The sequence below is a fragment of the Oryx dammah genome, unplaced genomic scaffold, assembly GCF_014754425.2.
Source record: "Oryx dammah isolate SB20612 unplaced genomic scaffold, SCBI_Odam_1.1 HiC_scaffold_1, whole genome shotgun sequence".
Lineage (NCBI taxonomy): Eukaryota > Metazoa > Chordata > Mammalia > Artiodactyla > Bovidae > Oryx > Oryx dammah.
This window is the reverse complement of record NW_024070185.1, coordinates 35,513,558-35,530,834: the sequence shown is the minus strand read 5'-3', so window position 1 is coordinate 35,530,834 and position 17,277 is coordinate 35,513,558. Positions and strand designations below refer to the sequence as shown.

Below are 17,277 nucleotides of genomic sequence, written 5' to 3'. Positions count from 1 at the left end.
CTAATATAAGTAATAAATAGTACCAAAAGAAGGAAAAGATGAAATACTATCTGTCATTTATTGAAACCATATGGTAAAAAGAAAACCAAGATATGTTTTGATGCATTTAAAAATAACTGCCTAAGGCATAAGCTAAATGTTGAAAGCTACCTATCAGGACTTTGACTTTATATTTTATCAAGTCAGAGAGCCAAACAAAAGTAGATCAGCCAGAGCAAACCACTAAGACTTTTAAACTTATCTATGAAGCTAATGTATAAGATACAGTATTTCCTTTGGGAGAGAAGAGTCTGTGTAAGATTGGTTTTTCACTCTGCTGATCGAAAAAAAAAAGTAAATTAAAGTTCTCCTGGGAGACTTCCAATACCATTTCAAAGAACAAGAAACACCCTGGACACACTTCTGAAAGCAGCAAGTTGCTAGTCTACTCAAGAAATGGTCTATATATATTGTTTGTTAAATCAAATTCAGTCCTTGCATTTTACAAGTTTAAGGGAATATGTGGAACACCTGACAGAAAGCATTATATGCATAATGCACACACATATTTATATCTATACACACACACACACACACACACACACACACACACATAAACATATTGAATCCTATACTAGGTTTTAAAATATTTTCCTTCAAGCCTTCCCAGTTTCTTACATTAAACATTGTCATGGCCTGTCTCAAAACTCTGCCAGAAACTTATGGAAGGATGGGGGAAAAAAAAGTCTTCAAATTGACTCAGAAAAAATTACAACATTCCCCAAAGAAAACCAAGATGTATGCCCTTTATAGAAAGTTCAGTGGGGACACCACAAACCATACGTTCCAGGTATGTGGTATGAGCCACATGGTCTATGAGGTTTCCTGCACTCAACACGCTTCACCTGAAGTGCCAATATCAACAAGCAACAATATTTACTGTGACTCCAGTTACAGCCAAGGTCGACAGAAGTGTGGGCTCTGTGAGCCTCAGTCTAATTTTTTTAATGTCAACCAAGAAATCTGACATTTGGGGGTACAATATCACTATCCAAAGCAAATATGTGGGCTAGGGAAAAGTCAAACACCAAGTTCTGAATTAAACAAAATAAGAGGACCTTCAGTAATGCAGGAGCAGATACTTGGCTCTTCTTAATGTACAAATCCCCTGAGAATTTTATACATACCAGTTTCTTTATTTTGTAGATAGTGAAGTTGTTTAACAGTTGAGAGGCTTGGGCCGAAATCTTTGCTCTTTAATTAACCATAGGTGTAACCTCTTGGAAGGCAAAAAAAATAAACAATTGAGGTGTGTCACTTTTACTGTCTTTTGAAATTCTGGATGCCTGAAAAATTATGTCTCTGTAATAAGGAAAAAGGTTCACTATATAGTGACAATATGAGAATTTGTTGGTTTAAAAACTGGGATTTCATTTGTATAAATCATCCTAATCTACTTTGGGTTCTAATAAATAAATTTATAATGCCTCATAATGTACCAAGTTTATATATGCAAGGGATAAATGTATTTTTAACTTTCCTTTATTTCCTTCTTATCCTTCTCTCTCCATATAACCCATTATTCTCTTGGTAAATACTTTAATTCCACTCCTCTTGAACAATGGAGATGTTTAAGTCAGGCTAAAGCAACTCAGAATCACCCTTCAGTTCAGTTCAGTCGCTCAGTCATGTCCGACTCTTTGCGACCCCATGAATCGCAGCACGCCAGGCCTCCCTGTCCATCACCAACTCCCGCAGTTCACTCAGACTCACATCCGAGTCGGTGATGCCATCCAGCCATCTCATCCTCTGCCGTCCCCTTCTCCTCCTGCCCCCAATCCCTCCCAGCATCAGAGTCTTTTCCAATGAGTCAACTCTTCGCATGAAGTGGCCAAAGTACTGGAGTTTCAGCTTTAGCATCATTCCTTCCAAAAAAATCCCAGGGCTGATCTCCTTCAGAATGGACTGGCTGAATCTCCTTGCAGTCCAAGGGACACTCAAGAGTCTTCTCCAACATCACAGTTCAAACTCATCAATTCTTCAGCGCTCAGCCTTCTTCACAGTCCAACTCTCACATTCATACATGACCACTGGGAAAACCATAGCCTTGACTAGACCAACTTTAGTCGGCAAAGTAATGTCTCTGCTTTTGAATATGCTATCTAGGTTGGTCATAACTTTTCTTCCAAGGAGTAAGCGTCTTTTAATTTCATGGCTGCAGTCACCATCTGCAGTGATTTTGGAGCCCCCCAAAATAAAATCTGACACTGTTTCCACTGTTTCCCCATCTATTTCCCATGAACTGATAGGACCAGATGCCATGATCTTCGTTTTCTGAATGTTGAGCTTTAAGCCAACTTTTTCACTCTCCTCTTTCACTTTCATCAAGAGGCTCTTTAGTTCCTCTTCACTTTCTGCCATAAGGGTGGTGTCATCTGCATATCTGAGGTTATTGATATTTCTCCCGGCAATCTTGATTCCAGCTTGTGCTTCTTCTAGCCCAGTGTTTCTCATGATGTACTCTGCATATAAATTAAATAAGCAGGGTGACAATATACAGCCTTGATGTACTCCTTTTCCTATTTGGAACCAGTCTGTTGTTCCATGTCCAGTTCTAACTGTTGCTTCCTGATCTGCATACAGATTTCTCAAGAGGCAGGTCAGGTGGTCTGGTATTCCCATCTCTCTCAGAATTTTCCACAGTTTATTGTGATGCACATAGTCAAAGGCTTTGGCATAGTCAATAAAGTAGAAATAGATGTTTTTCTGGAACTCTCTTACAAAAAGGAAATTTGCTCAAGTATAGTCCAGTACTCTTGCCTGGAAAATCCCATGGACGGAGGAGCCTGGTAGGCTGCAGTCCATGGGGTCACTAAGAGTCGGACACGACTGAGCGACTTCACTTTCATGTTTCACTTTCATGCATTGGAGAAGGAAATGGCAACCCACTCCAGTGTTCTTGCCTGGAGAATCCCAGGGATGGGGGAGCCTGGTGGGCTGCCGTCTATGGGGTCGCACAGAGTCGTACACGACTGAAGCGACTTAGCAGCAGCAGCAGCAAAAAGATTATAGTTCTAAGTTATGGCCAAAACATAACCAAAAAATGAGTCACTAGGAAAATACAGGTAGAAACAGAGTATGAATAAGTCAGTATTTATTCTTTCCCTCTAGGCTGATTAGTTCACTTTCTGCTACCTGATCTGTGTAATCAAAGGGTGTGGGGAATACTTATTTGGACAAAATCTGTAAATTCCTCTCAAAATAATAACATTGAGCTATTTTCTCATATACATGACTTAGCAAATGTCTTCTTTAAAATATTTAAACCTAAAAATAAATTCACCAGTTTAGCAATGGGCTACTTTATTCAAGAGAGTACACAGCATATTCCTCAATGAAACAAAATGCCTCAAAGTGATGTTAAAATTAAAAATAACACAGTAATGAAGTGAAGGAAAGGGAAAGAGAAAGCAAAAATCAGAGAGAAAAGACTGAGAAATATCAATTTTACAATGATGCTGGAAAAAATGTTTGGGACATGTCAAATTCTGACAAAAATTGTGTAAATATTTGATTTGGGTAAAATTTCTTTCTATACAAGTTTGAAGATGGAGAACCTGCTTTTTAATTTCAATACTCAAAACATGACAAAGTACTTTGAATATACAAGTACCAAAGCTTTTTTTACAGTCAAAAATTTTAATCTGCTCTCTTTAGCAGACTTGATAACAAGTAGAAAAATGAATTTGAGTGCAATGTCTCCTTTCTCTTTCCATATCAACGGAGGCATTAATGAGTCTTTAAAGGCATATCTTTAAGAACAACTGAAGGGAAATTACTAATCCTCTCTTAATTAAGAGTGCAGAGCAAAAAACAATTTAGAAAATAATTGGGGAAAAAAAAGATGTAAAAAATTACACAACTTTTGATATAACCATTGCTCACAGCCTCAACCTCAAATATTCCCATATAGAATATGTACTGTCTCATTTGAATGGAGAAGAACCCAGCAACAGTTGGATTAAAGGGGTAGTTTGGAGAACGAGTATCCACCTTATTTCTCCCCGGGCACACTATTCTCCTGCTTCCAAGGATAATATTCCTGAGGGGAGAGTCTCGAGTACCATGTTCAGAATGACTGTGATGCAGTTTCATTTAGAGATAAAAGAAGTTATTATAATCAATTAGTAGTGTCTGTCTTGAGCAAAGGAGGGAGAGAAAAGTGGCAGCTGTTTGAAAAGGAGAAAGAAATGAAAAAGCTGCTCCTAGTCAGAATTTTTATAAATTCTAGAATTTCACAAATATTTTGGCATCTTCAGTTTTATAAGAATTCTACTGAATTTGAAGGTACTCTGCTTCAACATACTTTTGGTACAAACAGCATTCTAAACCATCCTTGAAGTTGTAAAATAGTAACCAGTTTCCAGGAGGCCAAACAGTTTTTACTTCAGGATCTGCCAGTTTACTTAAAATAACCTGGTCATGACTTCTTTCATATTTTTATTGTGGTATGATCAAACAGTCCTGTAATCTAATACTAACTTTCTACCAAAAGCAACTGTATGCAACTTTATTCGTTCCATTCCCTACTAGCCCTATATCATGCCAAGAATAGACTGGCTTAGGTTTCAAAATGAAAGCACGGAAATGGTGCCATTCAACTGATAATCATGTTGTTTCTTCCTATATACCTATTTCTTTCATTCTCTTGCATATCCCCTGAGCTCAGAACTGAGGCATCTATTTAGTGGATTATTTCCTGGATTATCTCCCTTTGGAAGATTCAGACCCCATCTAATAGTATCTAAGAAGTCCTCTCCTTTGTCTGCTTGATTACATTATACTTCTTCACGTTCTCAAACTGCTTTACATTCATTCATATATAAAGAAAATACAAGATTTTACTAGTACAGATGGGTAATGTGTAGTAACAGAAATAAAACAGAATAGGGAGTGAGAAGGTGAATTAACTGCCATAATAAACAACCCACAATCTCAGTAAAACCTTGGCAAAGTAAAATTTGTATTTCATTCATGTCACAGTCTAATGTAATTTGTAGGGAGGCTTTGTCCCTTGTTGACATTCAGGAAACTTAGTTTCTTCCATCTGGTGGCTCCATCATCCTCTATTCCCCCAAACCTTCCAATGGATCCTCTACCTCCGGCCAACAGATGAGGGAACAGGGAGAGCATGTCGAAGTCACCCTCCATTCTTAAACACTTAGCCTAGAGGTGGCACAACTCACTCCCACATAATTTCCAACCATATTCCATTAATCATGGTCCCACCGAAGTGCCAGGCAAGTTGGGAAATTTGGTTTGATGGTATACTCATGAATAAGAGAACACATCAGTGGGCACTAATAAACTCTATCATAAAAAGCTACTTTTAGCCATGAGCTTTGATTTCCAAAAATATGGTGCATTGATATTTGTTTTGTCAATCTCCAGGAACTTCTATGAGGGTCAAGTAAACAAGGGACAGAAACACTTTTAACAATATGGTTAATCATAATTATAGACATTTCAGAGGTTTAAAGTAGTTGCTCTCTCTTTCATGGCAATTGTATCTGAATTCTAGATGTTTCATAAGACTATTTTTGCAGAGTTTATGATATGGAGTAATTTATTTAAAAATAAATAAATAAATTGTAAAGTGTTATTGTAAATATACAGCACACTGAGTTCTAGCCATTCAAAAAAGATAATTTTTCAGGTTTCTCAGAATACTCCAATTTATAAATATATAAACATTTTAATAAGTTTTGAGTCTTTTCCTGAGCCATATTTCCATGAGAAGTCATTTCTTTCCTATTCATAGTTTCACACTACCAATTAGCTTGCTTCTTCAACTGAAAGTCGACTTCCTTGTTGACAGCTGTTTTCAAAAAAGAAACCATTTTAATAGGTCTCAAGAGTTACCATAATCTTAGTCAAAAAGACAAAAAAAGTTAAATCAAGATGCAAATGTCTGAGAGTAAATGAAGTTCACTACTCAAGTCTGGGTCCTGTCCACTTACCCATAGCATGTTTAATAGGACAGTGATACAAATGTAGATTCAAAAGATTAGCAAAAGATGTGAAACTCATGTATACGGATGGCTGACTATACCACACCATTTTATATAAGAGACTTGAGCATCTTCTGATTTTGTATCCAAGAGGTTTCTGGAACCAATCCCCGTCGAATACCAAGGGACAACCATTATCACATGTCATAGAACTTCACAGGAGCTTAAAAATAATCAAAATTACACATGGTAAGTCTATGATTGTTATGCCTACATGGTATTATGCTCTCGGAACTTTGGAGAAACTTACTCACGTCTTTTGCAACTAACATTTCAATGTTAAGTGTCACAGTCTCTTCCATTGCCTCCCAGTTCACCACATCTCTCACCCTTACTTTTCAAGCAACAAATCCTATTTCCTAAAACCTTACTCAGCTGAAGAGCAGAAAACCTCAATCTTCTTGTCTCCTGTGGACCTAACAGAAACTCTCCCTCTGAGGACCATTCACTCTCCCCTCTCATGACAAACATATCCTTTTTCTCCATGATCATCTTTCTCAGTCAAAATAGACTGGGCTACCTGGGAGAACGTGGGAAGAATATCCTGCTTGCATGTGGCAGAATATAGGCACTGCTTAAACATTCCCTATGTTACTTCATTTCTCTAAATTCTTACTCTTCACAAGCACATTGCCAGGAGAGAGGAAACAAAAGTGGTTCATCTTCCCCAAGGAACTCATACTCCATGAGGGGCCCACATCAACCAACCATCCAGTGTAGGTGATAGGAGTCTCAGAAAACCCTCTGTGCTTATGAGGAAATGTAACATGTTAACTGAGTTAATTGAGCTGTTCTACGGAGCAGAGTTATGAAACTGCTTTACATACATTTATGTTAGTTGCTCTGAGAAGTCTCAGAGTAAAAGCAAAACAAAATAGAAAAGGCAATTCCTCCACACAAAACAAAACAAATTAATTTGTGCTTCTTCCATACATGTATGTAGGGTGACATTTTCCTCCACATACCTGTTAACAGGACCTAGGTTTTCCTAAACACCAAGTGGAGAAGTCCAGCTCTAGGACATAACAAGGTTTGAAGATCAAAAAGGAAGCAGATGCCTTAATAATTTAAAAGTAAATTTCTGCTTTTCAAAAGTATTTGAGATCACATCTTTCTAGGCACAATTCTCAGTATGCTTTTTGAAAGACAAGTTTGTTTAATTAATATTCTAGTGCTTGCACTACTTTTAAGTCTTATTTTAAATAATTATGCAAATCTCATGATATTTTACCTAGACATGAAAAGATGATCTAACAATAGATAGTAATGAAATTTATTTAAAATAAGGGAATATACTTACAACACAAAGCTAATAAATGTTTAAAACTGTATGAAATAAATAATTTTCTGGTAAAGACATAAAATACCTAAATTGACTCAAAAAGAAACAGGAAACTTAAATAGAAAATAGCCATGGGAGAGAAATGGAAAAGTTGTGATTTTTTTTTTCCTTCTTTAGCAAAAGAAAGTGAAATCCACAGAGGTACCCAATTTAGAGAAGCCTCAAACCCCAAAGTAAATTCAAACCAATTACATTCACACTAACAGCAACTTCCAGAGTAGAAGTCTGATGGAAAATCTGATTTGCAGTCAGTACCACTGAAACAGAAATGTTCAGGGATTTGGTATTTTTCCTAGAAAAGCTGAATTAAGGAAAAAAATTTTATAGGTAAGATCTCAACACGCCTACTGGCAAAAGATAAAAATGCCAAAGAACAATACATTTTCTTCAGGATTAAAAACACTTGTTTCCTGCAGGTACCAAGATAAACTAATTCCTTTCACTTAGATATTTTTACAAAAATTCAGAAAACAAAGTTCACAAACTTAAATCCAGATGTCTTTTCGAGCTGTGTATACTAAATATTGATGTTGGTAGTCTTCATACTAGTTCAAGTTTTCGATGGTAGCCTTTAGAGTGGCTTAAATCTTAAAATAGCGTTTGCATTGATTTCTTTCTCACTTTGAAGCCTACTGATTTGAGACTGTAAGCTCTGCCAGGTCTTTTTTTTTTTTTTCCCCACTACAACATGGAAGCACTTCTGCTAAGTTTTCATTAGTCCACCTAAAGGACCGTCATCTGTTGTTACTGGGGGGCTGCATGTAGAAGAAGCCCCTACTCAAAGTGGTCTCAATAACAAGGACGTTATCCTGCCTGAGGCAGAATAGTTTCCTCAGCATATCAGGGACACCCTCACGCACTCGGCCTCCCCCTGTCCATCTGTCCATTCCACCCCCTCATTGTGCTGATTCACTCCTCCCGTGCGGATGTGTGCGATCGTTCCCAACACTACCTGCAGAAGGACCATTCAGGGAACATCCCTCTCTTGTATCCTTCTCCTGTGAGTGAATAAACTCTTCTCAAAGATTCCCCAGCAATTACTCCATTTTTACTGGCCACAATCCAATTGCATGCCTGTGTTTAAGTGCAGCCGTTAGAAGGGAAAGTAACTCCACTGCATATATGTATTTTAAACCAGTAAGAGTAACCACATAGTGCCCAGACTTCTCTGTCAGACACAGACATTTATATTGCAGTAAAGTCTGGGTTCTGTTACTAGTAAGCAAAAATTAACTGTCTACCAGTTAGGGAACCAATGTCTGTCATATAGTCTATTCATATTCATCTGTGCTACCAACTATCCATTTACATTATAAAGAGCATTTCTTATTGGTAAGTCAGTTGCATAAATGATTACAGGTAACTCTGGATAAGTGACATACATTTTATTCGGTTTCTCACCTGTAAATGAAACTAAGTTGTATCTTATAGAATCACAAAATTCTAAGATAGGAGATACCTGACATTTGATAAACTGATCTGTGATAAATTAAACTATATTTTAAATTTATCAGCAATGCTTGCTACAAATGAAAATGTTCTAAATATCCATTTTTCTTAAAGTAGAAATAACTCTGCATAAACATGAAAGTGATGCATGAACAGTCATATATTATTTATTCTCTCAATATCTTGCTGGACATTTTACTCAAACACCTGTTCCAAACCAATATTCAGATTTGATCAAATGTTGTTGGTTCCTTACTATATATGGGTTTTTCATTTGATCCCTTAAAAACACCCATACCACATCTGACCTAAGGAGTAAAAGTATAATCCAAGAAGCATTCAGCAAGTAGACAGCAAGGCTGTTCAAGGGCAACAGAACTCAGCTGGAAGGTAGATTAAAGTCCATGCTTATGATAGGTTTTACAAGGTAACATCACAGCCCAGTGAAGAGAAAGAGACACTGGATGGAAAACCAAGAGACCTGGCCACAGCTATCCTTGTTGTGCACGAGATTCACAGTGGTCAGGTCCTTTACTCTCATCTTAAGTAAGGGAATATCTTAGGTAAGGGAATATCTTAAACACAATCCAACACTTTCCCATAATTCACTGATTCGTTCATTTAATTAACGAACACTTACTCAACAACAACTTGAATGACGAATGCATAAAATTCTAGGTGGTGGAGAAAAAGAAAGACACTCCCCCACAACCCTGTAGTTGTCGGGGGTGTCGGTGTATGTGGATGAGGAAGGGGTAAACACCAAGTAATCAAAATGTGAAGTGTTGGGAATAAGATAAACACAATGATGGAGAAGAGAGACCTATTTAGGACGGTAAAAGAAGACCCCACAGAAGAAGAAGAATGAGAAAGACTGAATTAGGATGAACAGAGGAAGAAATCCAGGAACAGGGAAGACTGTGCATGAAGGTGGCAAGACAATCAAAATACAACGAGCGAAGGAGAATCTGATGCAAGATGAAGGCATAGAAAAATATAGGAGCTAGACCACCCAGGGCCTTGTAAGCCATGATGAGTTTTCACTTTATTCCAAATTAAACAGAGAGCTGTTAACAATTTTATGAATCTAGTCAAATTTCTCCTGCTTCAGGTCCTGAGAACTATAAAATTTGTTCTCTTTTAAAAAATATATCTGCCAAATTTGTTATCAAACATTCAGCTATAGTCAGAGATGTACAAAAGAGTAAGGTACTCCTTTGGAATTCACAGTAATGGTTTCTTCATTTTCGTTTGTTTTCTCTTTCTTTTTAAAATCAAGTTAGCTAACCAAACACTCTTGGAAGCATGAAAACAACATTAACATTTTCTGCCCTACTAAAATTATATTTTTCTCCCACTCTATAAACACAGGCCTGTTTTCTAATATTTGTTTGGCTGTTTTTTTGGTTTTTTGGTTTTTTTTTTTCCTTAGTACCCAGGAAATCATAACCTTGGAACTGGAGTCAAAATTAAATAACAAAGCTGACTGGGGGGAAAAAAAGGAATGAGTCTCATTTCTGAGGACTGACTATACTTAGGAAAGAAAAAGGGGGAAAAGGATTTTTAAGGATCCTTCATATACCATTATTAGTTTAATAAGAAGAGAAATCTGGCAGTCCAATGAGATGAATCATGGGGCTCTTTAAATACAAACGAAAGCCTTCTTGGTGAGGTTTCCAGACTGAAAATCAGTTGTTGATTTTGGCTGTTTAAGTTGATTTTGGCTGTTTAAAAGTTTACTGTTTGTATATCCATTTGGGGAAGAAGGCACACAAATTTATAGCCACAAAAGTATTGATAGAGTAAACAACTAGAACTACTTCTCAAGACTTTCTAACTGAACTTGTTGGTAAAGATGCAGTATTATTGTCACTTAATCTCCCATCCATTACCTTCAAGCACATAAACTATTCAATTACAGGCAACCATGGGTGGCTATAAACCTCTCAGTTCATGGACAGTATCAGTTACATTCTCCTCCAGTTTCTGCTGTGAGTGAATAATCATCATGTCCACAGGAAGCACTCAATACAAACTGCAAAATTTATATATGAAGGTAAGGCTTACATGGTTTTCCGTTTAAGGCCAGCAGTTTTAAATACAACTCACACAAGAAACAAGGATCAAAGCTGATCATTTAATTATAAAAACTGTAATTATAACAATACTTTTAAAATAGCTACTATATATTCAACACCTACTGTATGTCAGATGTGTTATTTAGGGCTTTACGCAAGTTTCTGAGTAATTGCTCTAGAGCTTCTAAGAATGCATAACCTTTTGGAAACATAGATAAAACTCAGGGACCAGGAAGAGGAAGGATTAGAGGCGGGGAACAGCTAGAAATAGGAGCTGTAGTCACAGCACAAGTTCCTGAGAAAGATGTATCAGACTGCTCAACTGTGCTAAGTATATCTCTTGTGATCCACGAAACTACTGTAAAGGTGATGTGCCTTTATCATTGAATAGCCAGATCTCAATATCGCTCAGCCATTTTCCGTTGAAAGTCTTATCTATGCTTGCAGTCTACCAAGCTTTATTTAACGGCCCAGAAATCACAAAATAATTATTTTTATCATTGAACATAGACATGCTACCATGAGCTTATGTTCAATTGCATTCTGAGGGGATTGCATACCTCTCACCAAAAGACTCTGATGCTGGGAGGGATTGGGGGCACGAGGAGAAGGGGACGACAGAGGATGAGATGGCTGGATGGCATCACCGACTCGATGGACTTGAGTTTGGGTGAACTCTGGGAGTTGGTGATGGACAGGGAGGCCTGGAATGCTGCAGTTCATGGGGTTGCAAAGAGTCGGACACGACTGAGCGACTGAACTGAACTGAACTGACCTCATGTTAAAACAGCCTGAAAACTGACCCCAGGGAAAGCATGCGGAAATATTCGGGACAATAGAAGAACCAGGTTTTTTGGAAGAAACTGGGTGGTTTGGTACCAGTTTGTTCAATTTGGTATAGTACCAAGCAATACTATTCTTTCTCTCCTTTTTCCCGTTTTCAATGTGCTCAGTAAACAGCTTCTCACTGCTCAATAACCACAGCAAACTTCTTCTTAGTCACCAAAGGTGGGAACCTACGAAGTCACCAAGGGAAAGTGAAGCAGTCTCTGGAACTCTCTGAGTGTCCAGAATGGAAAATAAAATTCACAATTAACCAAACACAGAATTACAAGGGCTGCAATCAAATGTATTAAACATCTCTGGGAAGTTATTTCCATATTTTCATTTTCTTGCCTATAAGAGAGGATTATACAGTCCTGTTCATAAGCACGTGATTCAGGCTGCCTCACTGGAGGCAGAGCACACCTCCCAGTCATAGAGTTGGCCACATATCTTACTGCAGCCAATGGAATATGACAAAACATACAACAGATCTAAGCATTGGTTTTAAGAGTAATGGAGTGGTTCAGCCCAGTATCTTGCTTCCACTTGTTATCATAAGAATGGCAGATGCCAAATAAGGGCTGTTTCTTTGGTATGAGCCCCCAAACTAAAAGACAAACAAAGATCCACAACAGCCAAGCCACCACTGCCACATATAATGTGAATATAAAAAATGTATTTAATTACAAACTAAAGAGATTTAGAGGTAGATGGCTATGACGGTACACACATTACTGTCATCACAATGTCCAGTTGATAAGACACTGTAATAGTCAATTCATGGATGTTAGTTTTAAGTTAAAGAACAATGGCATATTCATTTGGGTTGGAGAGATGGGAACATCAGACCACCTGACCTGCCTCTTGAGAAATCTGTATGCAGATCAGGAAGCAACAGTTAGAACTGGACATGGAACAACAGACTGGTTCCAAATAGGAAAAGGAGTACGTCAAGGCTGTATATTGTCACCCTGCTTATTTAATTTCTATGCAATTACATCATGAGAAATGCTGGACTGGAAGAAACACAAGCCAAAATCAAGATTGCTGGGAGAAATATCAATAACCTCAGATATGCAGATGACACCACCCTTATGGCAGAAAGTGAAGAAGAACTAAAGAGCATCTTGATGAAACTGAAAGTGGAAAGTGAAAAAGTTGGCCTAAAGCTCAACATTCAGAAAACGAAGATCATGGCATCCAGTCCCATCACTTCATGGGAAATAGATGGGGAAACAGTGGAAACAGTGTCAGACTTTATTTTGGGGGGCTCCAAAATCACTGCAGATGGTTACTGCAGCCATGAAATTAAAAGACACTTACTCCTTGGAAGAAAAGTTATGACTAACCTAGATAGCATATTCAAAAGCAGAGACATTTTCTGTGGTCATGTATGGATGTGAGAGTTGGACTGTGAAGAAGGCTGAGCGCCAAAGAATTGATGGTTTTGAACTGTGGTGTTGGAGAAGACTCTTGAGAGTCCCTTGGACTGCAAGGAGATCCAACCAGTCCATTCTGAAGGAGATCAGCCCTGGGATTTCTTTGGAAGAAATGATGCTAAAGCTGAAACTCCAGTACTTTGGCCATCTCATGTGAAGAGTTGACTCATTGGAAAAGACTCTGATGCTGGGAGGGATTGGGGGCAGGAGGAGAAGGGGACGACAGAGGATGAGATGACTGGATGGCATCACTGACTCGATGGACGTGAGTCTGAATGAACTCCGGGAGTTGGTGATGGACAGGGAGGCCTGGCGTGCTGCGATTCATGGAGTCGCAAAGAGTCGGACATGACTGAGCGACTAAACTGAACTGATGATAAGAGCATTAAGAGCAGAAGAGGAATAATCCCATGATGTGGACTTAGGTAATCTTAGGTAAAGGATTAAATTATGGGATAACTTATAAACATACATATTTCTCAAAATCTACTGAACATACTACTTAATTTACAGATGACTAATCTATCTTTATAGTTGCCTTATAGGACTTCATTACATTATTGACTTTTTTTTTTAATCTGATACAATGAATGACATTTGGTCATATTTCAAGAGTCAAAAAGGCTAAATCTAATAAAACTTAGCACTGATGTGAGGAGAAATTATGCTTCATTGGAAAGCATTCCTTACTTATAAGTGACTATTATATGGGAAATCCCAAACTCAAAATACTAACAAAAATATTATAAAACTAATACATATCACCCCCAAACCAGCATCAGCATGTGTAACACCGGGAGTATACGCCAGACACTTAGCAAATCCTTCATGAGGAAACAGCATCCATCTGAAGTTGCTAATCCTTTATTCTTTGATAAAGGATGAATTTCTAATACTCTTTCACAATTTTTATCACAAACTCTACACCTTTACATAACTTCTAAATAGTGAAAAAATAAAGAATTGATGATCCTTTAAGTAAAATTCTAACAAGTAATGAAATTCAGAGGAACTGTATAATGACTCCTCATTTGAAACCAACTAGTTCAACTTTGTGCCTTCAAGACAGATACTAAACGTTGCTCTGGCTAGTTATAAAATAAATTTGATTTTTTGCAAGGACTTTCAACATATCCCTGACAAAAACATGAGGCTGACCAAGAAAATATCAAAACATTCCATATAATTAAAAGATTAATTCCTCAAAAATTTAAATATATGGTCAATGTTCTTAATTAACCAGTTCTTTTCCTTATAAGCATTTGGGGACATTATTTCCCATTACCCTAAAAAGCCAGAATCAAATACTATTAAATAGGCCATTTAGAGTACATTTAATAATATTGTTTTACAAAGGAAAAGGAAAAATGAACTAATTTTATTGGACACTTGAAAATAACCTTAAGAAAATTTATAGAAATTAAAACCAAGTGTTTCAGATTTATGATTCTATTTGGTTAAGTCAGCAAGTTTCATGACTATAATTTCACATTCTTGATATGAAAGCTTGCTATATTCCAAGTTGGAAGAAATGAGCTATTTTCTAAAATGTTACCCATCACAGCACTTCAGTGCAATCTTTACTGAAAACAAAGGCCAGTGCAATGGCCACAAAACATTCATTCTCTGTGGTAATATTCTGTGTTATTAGAAGTATATTTTACATTAAACTCTACAGAAAACAGCAGATTTACCTGTTATGAAAACAGGATAAACTGAAATGGTCATGTTGTCAATCCTAATTAATGCAGTGCTGAAGCTAAAGCTCCAATACTTTGGCCACCTGATGCAAACAGCCGACTCATTGGAAAAGACCCTGATGCTGGGAAAGATTAAGGGCAGGAGGAGAAGGGGATGACAGAGGAGGAGATGGTTGGATGGCATCACTGACTCAATGGACATAAACTTGGGCAAACTCCGAAAGACAGTGAAAGACAGGGAGGCCTGGCATGCTTCAATCCACGGGGTCAGAGTCAGACACAACTTAGCAAATGAACAACAGACTACTGTAACTATTTAAACAAGCCTATGAAAGAGATCCTTTCTGCTCTTCAAGTTATTGGCAGTGCATCTTTTTCAAAGGTCAGAAATGTCAGAAACAATTCTGAAATTTTTAACAGCTGAATTCTTTAAATATGGGCATGTAATAATAAATCAGTAATTTCTGAGTAACAATATAATGCTCAGTAATGTTTCTTTTTAAAAATCCCTTATTATCCAATGTGCTATTTCAAATAATTTGTTTTCCAGATTTCACTCACTTTTTTTTTTATCACTGCATGTGACATTCTCCTAGTATTTATTTTAATGGAAACCATGTAATTTTATCTTCATACCACAATATTACTTTCATTTAGGAAACTGTGCTGCCATCAGTAAAAATGCATCTAAATTATTATTTTCTGTATTGTAGTAAACTCTCAAATTCCACTTAGAAAAGAGGTCAGCCAAGGGGAATCAAAAGCAGCTTTTCTATTTCAGAACTTTCACAATCACCAAGCGATCGCTTTATCGTCATAAGGTACTTAAATTCATTTCTTCTATTGACTATTTCCCTCTGCAAAAAGTGTTATTCAACTACACAGTTCCATAGCACACTGGAGGTCAGTTGTTAATAGCAAAGATGTATTATGATGTGCTTTTATTATTTCTAAGGAGTGGGAAAAAATAATACATTGTAATACAGAGCTTCAGTCACAGTCAACGTTTTCATTCATTTGTAAAAACAGATAGGCAATTGAATCTAGAAGTTCAGAGAAGGCTGGGGCAGGAGACTTTTTTCATGGGTTGTAATTAGAGAAAAGTCCTTTTTTTTAACACCACTAAATAGTAAACACCAAAACAAAAACCGAAGTTGCATTAAATCTGACATACCACTTTCAAACAACTTTTGCTCAGTGTTTGAGTTGCTAAAACACTAATCATGTTTATTTGAGGTGTTTCAATCCTGTAAATACCATTGCCTTTTGGTCTGTCAATGATTTAACCTAAACTGAAAATAAGAAATACACAAGGTGGGGATTTTTAGTGAAAGTAAAACTTTTCTTTGTACCATAATTTAAGAAAAAGAAGGAATGAGAATCATCTTAGTCACCTGGGGTAAAACAAAGTGTCCCAGCCTAGAAAGGTAAAATAGCACATTTAAAATGTTAACTCAATTATTATAGTCAGAGAAAATAATTGTATCTATGTTAAAGAATGATAATTTCCCAAAGATCCCTAAGTCTGCTACATACTGTTCTTCCTTTTTATCCTAATTCTCATAATATCCATTCCTTCCCTCCAAAGTATTTTAGCCTACCTGAATGCTCTATGTGTTTATTACTGTCATCCCTAGGAATAAGGTATTCCATAAAGTGATCAAACCCATCAATCCTAAAGGAAATAAACCCTGAATATTCATTGGAAGGACAGATACTGAAGCTGTAACTCCAATACTTTGGCCACATGATGCAAAGAGCTGACTCACTGGAAAAGACCCTGATGCTGGGAAAGAGGGTGACAGAGAATGACTCAAAAAATGACATGAGTTCGAGCAAACTCCAGGAGGTAGTGAAGGACAGGGAAGACTGGCATGCTGAAGTTCACGAGATGGCAAAGAGCTGGACATGACTGAGCAACTGAGCAATAACAATTCCACACAGAAGCAATATTTTTTTCAATAAACTCTATGTACTTCCATACTTGATTTTAATTAATGATCTTTAATGTATTAAATGCATTTCCGTTTTTGAACCGACAGTATGTATGTGTGTGTACGCATGTGTGCTCATTCGCGTAGGCGTGTCTGACTCTCTGCCACCCCATGGATTGTAGCCCGCCAGACTCCTCTGTACACGGGATTTCCCAGGCAAGAATAACTGAGTGGGTTGCCATTTCCTCCTCCAGGGGATCTTCCAAACCCTGGGATCCAACCCGCATCTCTTTCGTCTCCTGAGTAGGCATGCAGATTCTTTACCACTACGGGCACCTGAAAAGCCCTCAGGTTTATTTATACCCTGTTTTAGTAAATTAGTTTATTCATTTGGCTTTAGACCTGAGGGAAGGTCCTGGCAGGCCACTTTTTTCCTTCTCTTATGAGCTCTCTCCCTTCT

The 17,277-nt window shown here is 37.4% G+C and overlaps 1 protein-coding gene across 1 annotated transcript in view; it reads right to left on the bottom strand.

The window, feature by feature from the left end:
- LOC120863868 (receptor-type tyrosine-protein phosphatase delta-like) overlaps positions 1-17,277 on the bottom strand; it is a 561,974-nt gene that overhangs the window by 397,151 nt on the left and 147,546 nt on the right. The gene's annotated exons all lie outside the window — the stretch shown is intronic.